The sequence below is a fragment of the Nerophis lumbriciformis genome, linkage group LG33 (genome assembly GCF_033978685.3).
Source record: "Nerophis lumbriciformis linkage group LG33, RoL_Nlum_v2.1, whole genome shotgun sequence".
NCBI classification, from domain to species: domain Eukaryota; kingdom Metazoa; phylum Chordata; class Actinopteri; order Syngnathiformes; family Syngnathidae; genus Nerophis; species Nerophis lumbriciformis.
In genome coordinates, this window is record NC_084580.2 from 23,788,331 (window position 1) to 23,799,049 (window position 10,719).

General features: G+C 42.5%; 1 protein-coding gene across 3 annotated transcripts in view; it reads left to right on the forward strand.

Annotated features, from left to right (window-relative positions):
* Nucleotides 1–10,719, forward strand: part of LOC133575696 (uncharacterized) — a 459,465-nt gene that overhangs the window by 249,504 nt on the left and 199,242 nt on the right. The window lies entirely within an intron of this gene.

Here is a 10,719-nt window from a genome sequence, read left to right on the forward strand (position 1 = left end):
GGCTTCCCTGCTTAGGCTGCTGCTGTTGTGTTGACTAAAGGGGAGGTGACGGCAAACAGACACCAGGGGGCAGTATATACAGTTATTTATTATATATATAGTCAATATATATATATATATATATATATATATATATAAATAATAATAAACAATACTACTGAACTAAGGAAATGAAGTGTGAACTAGAATACAAGAGTGTGTGGTGTAAGACTATGTGTGTAGTTAGCTGAAGTGTGTTACCAAGTGTTGAAGAGAGCAAACGAGGCAGTCCATGGGGCAGGCAGGTGATCCGGGGCGAGAGAGAGGCGTCAAAGTCCAGGGGCAAGCGAGGAGTCAAGGAAACGAAGGAGGCAGTCAAAATCCAGGGCAACGGAAGGTAAACACTGCGGAGGCACGGGAGAACGAACAAGGATGTCAGACACGAAGGAAAACACGCAGAGACAGAGAGAGATCATAAGCCTTACGGTACACCATGAGAAAACTAAGTTCCCGCGACGATCCTTGGGTCCACTGGTCCTTTATTGATCTCGCCCTGATCAGTCGCAGGTGTGCAGGCTTGTTGCTGCGTGGGCGTGCTGCGTGGGCGTGCTGCGCTCAACGCGAGCAGGGGCGTGTCCGAACGCGCTGTCAACGGCTCCTCCAAGTGCTCCCGCAGAGGAGGGAGAAGTAGACTGCGCGTGCGCCGTAACAGCTGCCCCCGGATGGATGGATAAATAAACACATATGAATACAACAATGTAAGACATAGTAACATTGTTGTGTGTTTACTGGCGTCGTCCTCTAGAGGTCACTGATGTGTTGATCAGACCCAGGGACGTACCATTAGACAGACAAGTAAAGTGTTGATCAGACCCAGGGACGTACTATTAGACAGACAAGTAAAGCGTTGATCAGACCCAGGGACGTACCATTAGACAAACAGGAAGTTACCTTTCTAGGGGACCCCAAACGTCTCATAAAAACGATACATAAAATGTTGGTCTATTCAAAATAAATGTTAATCGAGTTAAGGTGATTTCAATGATTGATAGACTTCTGTCTCAATGGACTAATGCAGTAAATAGACACGGCTTATTCCTGCTCAAGATGGCGGCCGTGATGATGCATGCTTCCAAAGGACAGCAGTGTGGGAAGCAGCATCTATGTCTTCATGTCTGTGGACCACTTCCAGGTCTTGGCTTCAATAGCAACTTGTCAGGTGTTGTTGGTGACGAAACGCAAGATGCAGAGAAGGCGGCAGGCATTGTGCGGGAAAACATGATTTAATGTCCATGAAATAAAGACAAAAAACACAAACCAGGAACTAGGAGGACAAACTGGAAACAGGAAACAGGGGTCGAGCAAACAGGGACTAGGAACAAAAAGACAGTAAGCTACAAACAGCTACAGAATATACTGTAGCTGTTGGAATAATTCTTTGTAAGTTATCACAAAAGAAACGTATTACATTATGTTACTGATAAGAAGATGAAGGCTGTCTTTCGAGGCCTAACAAGAGGAAGAAGGCTCGTGAAACTCCACTGTGATTTCAACACGGACAGATGACAGGATCTGCTCAACTTCCAGAGGAACTCTCTTTGAAGTGTTAAACAAACTCTCTTTGAAGTATTTCACAAACTCTCTTCCAACTATTTGGTAACCGAGGTCAACGCTATTTACGACCCGCTGGCCTCTTGAAGTCGCTATGGTCAGGAGACGGGAGGGGTTATCCATTGTCCTCCAACACCTGCCCCAGCTGGATCCAGGAAGAGCCCAAGCCCGAGACATCCTCTTCTTGGTCTTCAATGTGACCGAAAACAATGACTGTTTTACATACTTCCCATTCCTGCTGTGACATGTGTTGGTGCGTGAACATTGAACATCTAAATAAAAGAGGAGACGAAAACCTTCTTCGTCAGAGCGGGCTAAGACACTGTAAGAGGTTACAGGTTGACGCCGTCTCTCCTCAATTGAGTCCAAATTGAATTCTGTCTCTGTTTGATTCCTTGCCTTTTGTCTTGTTTAATAGATGTCCTCAGTGTTTGAACGTGACATCTTATTGGTCCTTCGAGCCGGATTCCAACACGTCTGATGATTCCAGCATGAGTGAGTGAAACCAGAAAGACCATGGCATCCAAATCCTGATTGAGGAACTGCTTTTTCTTCATTTCGGGCCGGAATTGAAAGACTGACGGAAATCCGAGGACAAGAGGAAGGAACGCAGAGAGCAGTGAGTACGTTTTAAATTGACGAAGAAAGAAACGACTAAGAAAAAGCGTGTGACTGAGGGTTACGACGCATAGACAAACCCTGTAAATCCTAGGCTCTAACAGGTAAAAAGGCCAAATAATTAGAGGGACGTCGGAGTCCAACGTCCGTGAGTATTAAAATTTTAAATAAAAACTGAATTAAAATAAAAACTGAAGAGGCCAAAATACTGCAGGTAAACGGAACCGCGAAAACTGAAATCCGTAATATCCATAAACAAACATACTGGAGGGTGTCGGAGCCCACAATAATTTGAAATATCCGTGAACCATTATCCTGAGGACGACGGAGTCCAACGCAGACCTAAAATGGTCTATTCAGAAAAAAAAACTGAATTTTGTCCCTGAAAAACAATAACCTGGAGGGCGACGGAGTCCTCATTAAACATTGAAATTTCCGTAGATCAATATACTGAAAGGTGTGAATGTGAGAGTGTGTGGGAGTAATCGCCATGAGGCTATCACTCCATATTAAAGTTGTGAGAAGTAAATAGTGGGTTATTGTGGATGCTCTACGCATGACACCTCCACTGGGGAACCATCTCCAGTAGAAGCGACGTGTACCACAATAATACATTAAACCACTATATTACAACAAAGACAAAAGTAATCCTTATAAGTTCGGCTCTGTAGGGGACGACGGATTACTCCAAATCCTCAAAATGAAAAGAGGAACCCAAAAAAACGCAGATCTAATATGGTCTATTACAATCTATTTCAACCAAAATAGGAGACCACAACAACGACAGCGGTCACACCCTACTGCATGTTGGCGTTGTGGCAAAGAGGGACATTTTGCAAGAGACAGTCCTGAAAAAGAAAAAGAAAATAGGAGACAACAACAACAACAGTGGTTACACCCTACTGCATGTTGGCGTTGTAGCAGAGAAGGGCATTTTGCAAGAAACTGTCCTGAGAAAAAAAATTAACAATCAAAGTAACTCAGCATGACTGTTAAAAGACGACACCAATTAGTCATGTTGTCAGCGTATGCAATTGGTGGTAAGATCGCTGCAAATGTGTTTGTTTGTTAGTGTGTGTTTAAGTGTGTATCTTTCCAGGTACAAATTGTGTAAAAACCCTGGAGGTTCAAATAAAAATAAAAATAGGTTAAAAGAAAAAGCAAATAGGAGAAAAATCTCAAAGTGCTAAAATGAGATAAAAGTAAAAATAGATGAATAAATGGGAAAAAAATTGAATAATAAGAATTAATGCAAAATGAAATAAACTAATGCAAAAGAGAGATAATGGGGGTATTGAAATAAGAGATGAAGAAAAGGTAGACTGAAGATATACATGTATGTTTGGATATATAAAGAGCGCTTTTATATATACAAATATATATATATATGTATAATTAAATAATGGAACAAATAAAAACCTACATTAATAACTATAATAAGAGTTGAGATGTATAGTATGATAAAATGATAAAGTGGGTTACATGTTTATTAGCTGAGGAAAGAAGAAAAAAGAAGAGAAATCTCTTCAAGTGTTGCTGACCTTTGCCCTTAGGAGTGCACTCACGCACTTACACACCACCGTGTGTGTGTGTGTGTGCGTGGCGCAGTAGGGGTGGTGTGGAAGTGAATTTATTACATGTAAATTTAAAGTAGGTTTAACTTTGAAGTGTAGTATAACATTCTTAAGTTAGATTATGTTTTAGACATTTGCAACACCATACATCTGAGTGTTGAGCTAAGATAAGATAAGGACATAACATAGAATAAATAAGGAGGTATGGCAATCAGGAAAACTATCAGCTAGCGATAGACAACTGTTTGCTTTGAATATTGTTGAATAGTAATTGCAAATAAGAAATATAAACAATGGGAAGAATGTAAATTCTGAGTGTAAAAGTATAGATTAAGTGGCGTATAGACAGTTAAGTGAGTTTAAAACGTTACTTAAAAAATACATAAAGTAATATGTATAACATTTGAATTAGGAGGAAAAATAACATTAGCGTTATTAAATCATCTACATAGTGAAAGACACAAAATAAGCAAAATAAAAGTACAATTATGCAAAAGAGAAGTAAAGAATCTAGAACGTTCTCTAAACAAAAATGGACGCACTATTGTGGAAAATAGAAAAACTAAGTACGGCAAGTACAAAAACCACAAATAAAGAAGCAAATGATGTAATTTCTAGGATTAACAAATTATTGTAGAAGTTGAATACCAAATTATGCTGAAATAGTAGCTCTTTTAAGTAAATTAATGAAAAAAATGTAATCATCTGTAGAGTGGAATTCAGAAGCTAAAGCAGCATTCTGTGGAATAAAAATAGAACAGAATGTGCGGTTGTTACAGTAACGAAAATTTTGAAAGCTATCAAATGACCATCAAATTGCTCAATGCAAGCGGCAGAACTAGAGGCACTAATAGAAGCATGTAAAGTAATGAAAGATCAATAGGTCACAATATATATAAAGATAGCCAAAATATAGAAATGATAAAGTCAACAGGAAAACCTGTAACACATGGAGAACTATTAAGAGAATTAGTAGAAGCAGTACAGCTACCAGCTAAAATAGCAATATGCAAATGTACGACACATACCAAAGGAACAGACACAGTATCAATAGGAAATGCGTTTACTGACGAAACAGCAAAACAAGCAACAGAAAAGGAAATACAAATTTCAAACTACAAACTAGCGCATGATATACTAAAAGACATGCAACAACAAAGTACTCCAAAAGAAAAAGATAAATGGATAAAAAAAACGGAGTCACGTTGATCAAAGAAGACATCTATGTATGTCCAGACAATAAACTAATCTTACCAAAAAATCTATATAAGTGGGTAGCAGTTTTGAGCCATGGTTGAACTCATGGCTCAACAGGAGGGATATGAATACCCTTATACAGAAGTACTATACTTCCTATAGTTTAATTCTTATAAAAAAAAATTGTATAAAACATTTATGCAATTAACTAAATAAGAGTGAAGGAAAACATTATTGTCTGGTCATAGTAGATGCATTTTCAAAGTAGGTAGAAATATTTCCTAAAGGAAAAGCAGATGTGCTGACAGTAGCAAAAGCATTATGCAAATATTTAGTAAAAATGTACATTAACATTACAAGTACAATAGGACTAACACCATTTGAAAGATAGTGGAAAGACCAAGCTGAGTACACTTAGCACATAGTAAAAAGGTCATATAATGAGAAAAAGTATTTGGGATTGTATTTACATTGTACAAAGGTCATATAATGGGGAAAAAGTATTTGGAATTGTATTTGTGTTATCAAAGGGACATGTTAACTAGCACACTACAAATTCCACTGTCACAGTTGTAAGCATACCATTTGATGGTGTGTCAAAGTTTGATAATAATTGGTTCCTGTTTTGGTAATTAATTTGTTCCTTATGGCGGAGCAAGTGGAAAAGGCTACAAAAACTGATTGTGTTGTATGTATAAGCCCAGACAATTACTCAAGATGAGTCAAAAAAAAGTTGAATTGAAGTAATGAGCAAAACAAAATTGACCCTGTAGCTAAAGAGACAAAACAGAAACCAATATTTGATAAATATGTGAAAAGCTAATTATACCTGCATTAACATGCACGACTCTGTACAACAGTTAGACAACTTATCAGATAACTGCATACACATAGTAAATGTATCAATATTTGTACAAGAGTTGTTAAAACGCCTGAACAGTTTGATATCTGAACATTGGAAAATAACTAGACATGATGTAAACTGGCAAAGTGTTGTTGATCCAACTTATATTGATGGGTGTCCAAAGAAGTATATCTGACGACTATAAATTGGTAAATCAAGTTGCAGCTGGATTTGAATCATACGTCTACTGGTGGTGTACGATTAACAAGAATGTTGACAGAATAAACTACGTCCACTACAATGTACAGAGATTGGAAAATTACACAGGCCAAGACTTGAAGCCGTCGCTAATCAACTCGCCACCGCCACCTTCCTTATGGCTTTTCAAAACCGTATGACACAAAAAAGGGGGCGTGTGCGCAATATTTGGTGAACAGTGTTGCATGTTCGTAACAAACTGCACTGATGCAGAAAGAAGCCTGACCAAAGCAATGGAAGGCCTGCACACCCTTAACGGTAAACTGAAAGAGCATTCAGGCATAGATACATCTATGTGGGAGGGGTGGTTGGACGTGTTTGGCAAATACAAGTCTTTGGTATCTGGTATCTATGGCCGTGTTCAGCAATACTGATGTTGTGTGGATGTTGTTGTATTCCCTGTCTGTTCTCTGTTTAACCGTCTGATTACCACAGCGATTAGCCCAGCAGATGATAAAGCTGTTCAGATGTACTTCCTGGTGGACGACAAGGAAGATGAATCTGAAGACGAGGATACCTACCAGGATGGTGTTCCTGATTTATTTCCAGAAATGTCATAAATATGAGGAAAAATGTATGTTCAATTCTGAGTGTAAACATAACTTTGTCGTAAGGAAATTAAACATTAACTGAAAATTGCAAGAAGAAGTTATTAGGGATAAGGAGAATATGGGAACGTTTTTGTGATAAACAGGAGGGAAATGTTGGAATACTTCTTTGTAAGTTATCACAAAAGAAACGTTGTATTACATTATGTTCCTGATAAGAAGATGAAGGCTGTCTTTCGAGGCCTAACAAGAGGAAGAAGGCTCGTGAAACTCCACTGTGATTTCAACACGGACAGATGGCAGGATCTGCTCAACTTCCAGAGGAACTCTCTTTGAAGTGTTAAACGAACTCTCTTTGAAGTATATCACAAACTCTCTTCCAACTATTTGGTAACCGAGGTCAACGGTATTTACGACCCGCTGGCCTCTTGAAGTCGCTGTGGTCAGGAGACGGGAGGGGTTATCCATTGCCCTCCAACACCTGCCCCAGCTGGATCCAGGAAGAGCCCAAGCCCGAGACATCCTCTTCTTGGTCTTCAATGTGACCAAAAACAATGACTGTTTCACATACTTCCCATTCCTGCTGTGACATGTGTTGGTGCGTGAACATTGAACATCTAAATAAAAGAGGAGACGAAAACCTTCTTCGTCAGAGCGGGCTAAGACACTGTAAGAGGTTACAGGTTGACACCGTCTCTCCTCAATAGAGTCCAAATTGAATTATGTCTCTGTTTGATTCCTTGCCTTTTGTCTTGTTTAATAGATGTCCTCAGTGTTTGAACGTGACAGTAGCTTTCCGCTACCGCATACAGCTACACTGACATCGACACGACAGGGAGGAACGACAAGTAGAAATGACAATAATCCAGCACAGACTGGATGGGAAGGCAGGTTGAAATAGCAGCTGGCTGATTGGCACCTGGCCACACCTGGTGTCAATCAGCCACAGCTGAGGGGACACAGCACCCAGGGAGACAAACAGGAAACAGAACCAAAACAAGAGCGCTGACAGGAAATACAACAAACACAGAGGAAAAACTAAAACACAACCAAACTGTCAGGGGCAAGCCTGAGAGTAGCCCCCCTTCCCATAACGGATACCAGACGTTCTAGAAACCCTCCCCCCCTCAAAAAAAAACAGTCCAAAGTCACGGGAGTGTAGCGGGAGGCAAGGAGGTGGGCCGCCAGGCCAAGTGTCCCCGCAACCAGCGGGGAAGAGTCAGGTGGCGACGGCGAGTTCAACGCCGCCGCAATTGGGGAGGAGGTCGCCCGTGAAACGATCTCATCTGTGGCCGACAAGAGTATGGTGTCGCCCTCTGCCGGCCCACCGGAGAGGATGGTGGCGCCCCCTGTTGGCCCACCGGAGAGGATGGTGGCGCCCTCTGCTGCTGGCCCACCGGAGAGGATGGTGGCGCCCCCTGTTGGCCCACCGGAGAGGATGGTGGCGCCCTCTGCTGCTGGCCCACCGGAGAGGATGGTGGCGCCCTCCGCTGCTGGTCCACCGGAGACGATGGTGGCGCCCTCTGCTGCTGGCCCACCGGAGAGGATGGTGGCGCCCCCTGTTGGCCCACCGGAGAGGATGGTGGCGCCCTCTGCTGCTGGCCCACCGGAGAGGATGGTGGCGCCCTCCGCTGCTGGTCCACCGGAGACGATGGTGGCGCCCTCTGCTGCTGGCCCGCCGGAGAGGATGGTGGCGCCCTCTGCTGCTGGCCCACCGGAGAGGATGGTGGCGCCCTCCGCTGCTGGTCCACCGGAGACGATGGTGGCGCCCTCTGCTGCTGGCCCACCGGAGAGGATGGTGGCGCCCTCTGCTGCTGGCCCACCGGAGAGGATGGTGGTGGCGTCCTCTGCTGCTGGCCCACCGGAGAGGTTGGTGGTGGCGCCCTCTGCTGCTGGCCCACCGGAGAGAATGGTGGTGTCGCCCTCTGCTGCTGGCCCACTGGAGAGGATGGTGGCGCCCTCTGCTGCTGGCCCACTGGAGAGGATGGTGGCGCCCTCTGCTGCTGGCCCACCGGAGAGGATGGTGGTGGCGTCCTCTGCTGCTGGCCCACCGGAGAGGTTGGTGGTGGCGCCCTCTGCTGCTGGCCCACCGGAGAGGATGGTGGTGTCGCCCTCTGCTGCTGGCCCACTGGAGAGGATGGTGGCGCCCTCTGCTGCTGGCCCACTGGAGAGGATGGTGGCGCCCTCTGCTGCTGGCCCACCGGAGAGGATGGTGGCGCCCTCTGCTGCTGGCCCATTTGAGAGGATGGTGGCGCCCTTTGCTGCTGGCCCACCGGAGTGCATGGTGGTGGCTGCTGGTCCACCGGAGTGCATGGTGGCATCTGCTGGCCCACCGGAGTGCATGGTGGCGTCTGCTGGTCCACCGGAGTGCATGGTGGCGTCTGCTGGTCCACCGGAGTGCATGGTGGCGCCGTAGGTTGCAGACCCACCCGAGATGATGGCGCCGTAGGTTGCAGACCCACCGGAGATGACATTATTCCTCTGATTTTGGCAATGTTTTTCAGCTGGTAAAAGCTGCTGATGTTATTGACTTAACGCGGCTGTTAAAGTTCAAGTCTGAGTCCATTATTACCTCCAGATTTATCACCTGATTATTAGGTTTCAGTGAGAGTCTCAGGGTGACTAACAATAGTTTCTCTTTGCTAAATCTAAATTGATTTAGTTGAAGTCAACCACATTACACAACATTTTAGTCAGCTAAAATGACAGTACATTTAGTCCACTCAAATATAAAGTATACAAGATACGGTCTCTTTAAAGTTGATTTGAAAGCAGGTTTATCTAGACCAGGGGTGCCCATTACGTCGATCGCGAGCTACCGGTCGATCGCGGAGGGTGTGTCAGTCGATCGCCAGCCAGGCATTAAAAAAATAGTCCTAAAAATGAGCGATCATAAATCTTCACTATGACGTCACTTTCGTCACTTGATTGACATTCACGGCACCCGAGGGTCTTCTGAGATGACGCTGGCTGCTGCCACATCATTATTAAGAAAAAATTACCAACAGCCCGGAAGGCGAGAAACAAACACAACAAATAAGATGCCAAAACCCAACCACTTTCATTTGGTATTGGACAGAAAGAAGGACTTTTTTTCTCCTCCATTTGAAAATGCAGACATTATCATCACCACTGTCTGATCCCTATCAATGCAAGTCATCAGAATGAGGTAATACACCAACTTATATTATTGTCTTCATGAAAGAAAGGAATCTATATGTGTTAAACATGCTTGTATTATCATTAAACACCTTTAACTTGTTAACAATATTAACTATATGTGTTAAACATGCTTGTATTATCATTAAACACCTGTAACTTATTAACAATATTAACTATATGTGTTAAACATGCTTGCATTATCATTAAACACCTTTAACTTGTTAACAAAAACATATATTTCATAAATAAGTAAATATAAATTATATATATGAATGAGGTAGATCCCCACGACTTGATCAATTGAAAAGTAGCTCGCCTGCAGAAAATTGTTAAACAAAAGTAGCCTTTACTTAAGCCTTTACTCAGTTCGAAAAGTGAAAGATTTGGCCATTTCTGTGACATTAATGAGATTTTAAAGGACTTGTTGATGTTGATGTGCTGAAAACCTCTTCCTTGTTTAATAGCTACATACAACATCAACTGTTCTTTGTTCATGCACATCATACATAACAATAAAGTGTTTGGATGTATTCATTTCATCAATGAATTGTTGGTTGCCAAAAAGTGATTCAAAGTAATATGTTGATACTGACACATGTCATGTGTGCATAAATGACTAGAATATCCTGGGCAAACTTTTTAACTGGCAGGCCACATCCATCACACGTAGGCTTGACAACTCTCTGAAAAATAACTTTTTGTTGGCAGGATTGTCTTCATCTCTACTGGCATGGTGATTTTTCTGTTTTTGCCTTCTTTATTCATGTGAAAAACATGTTTTACTATTGGACTGACACCTGTATTTAATTAGACACATGTCTTGGAGTAATAAGAACACATGGTCATACAAACATGATCAAATAATTCATGTTGGAGTGCAAAATAACACAATTAACAGAACTGAATCAGTAAATGTCTTTCAGTTTTT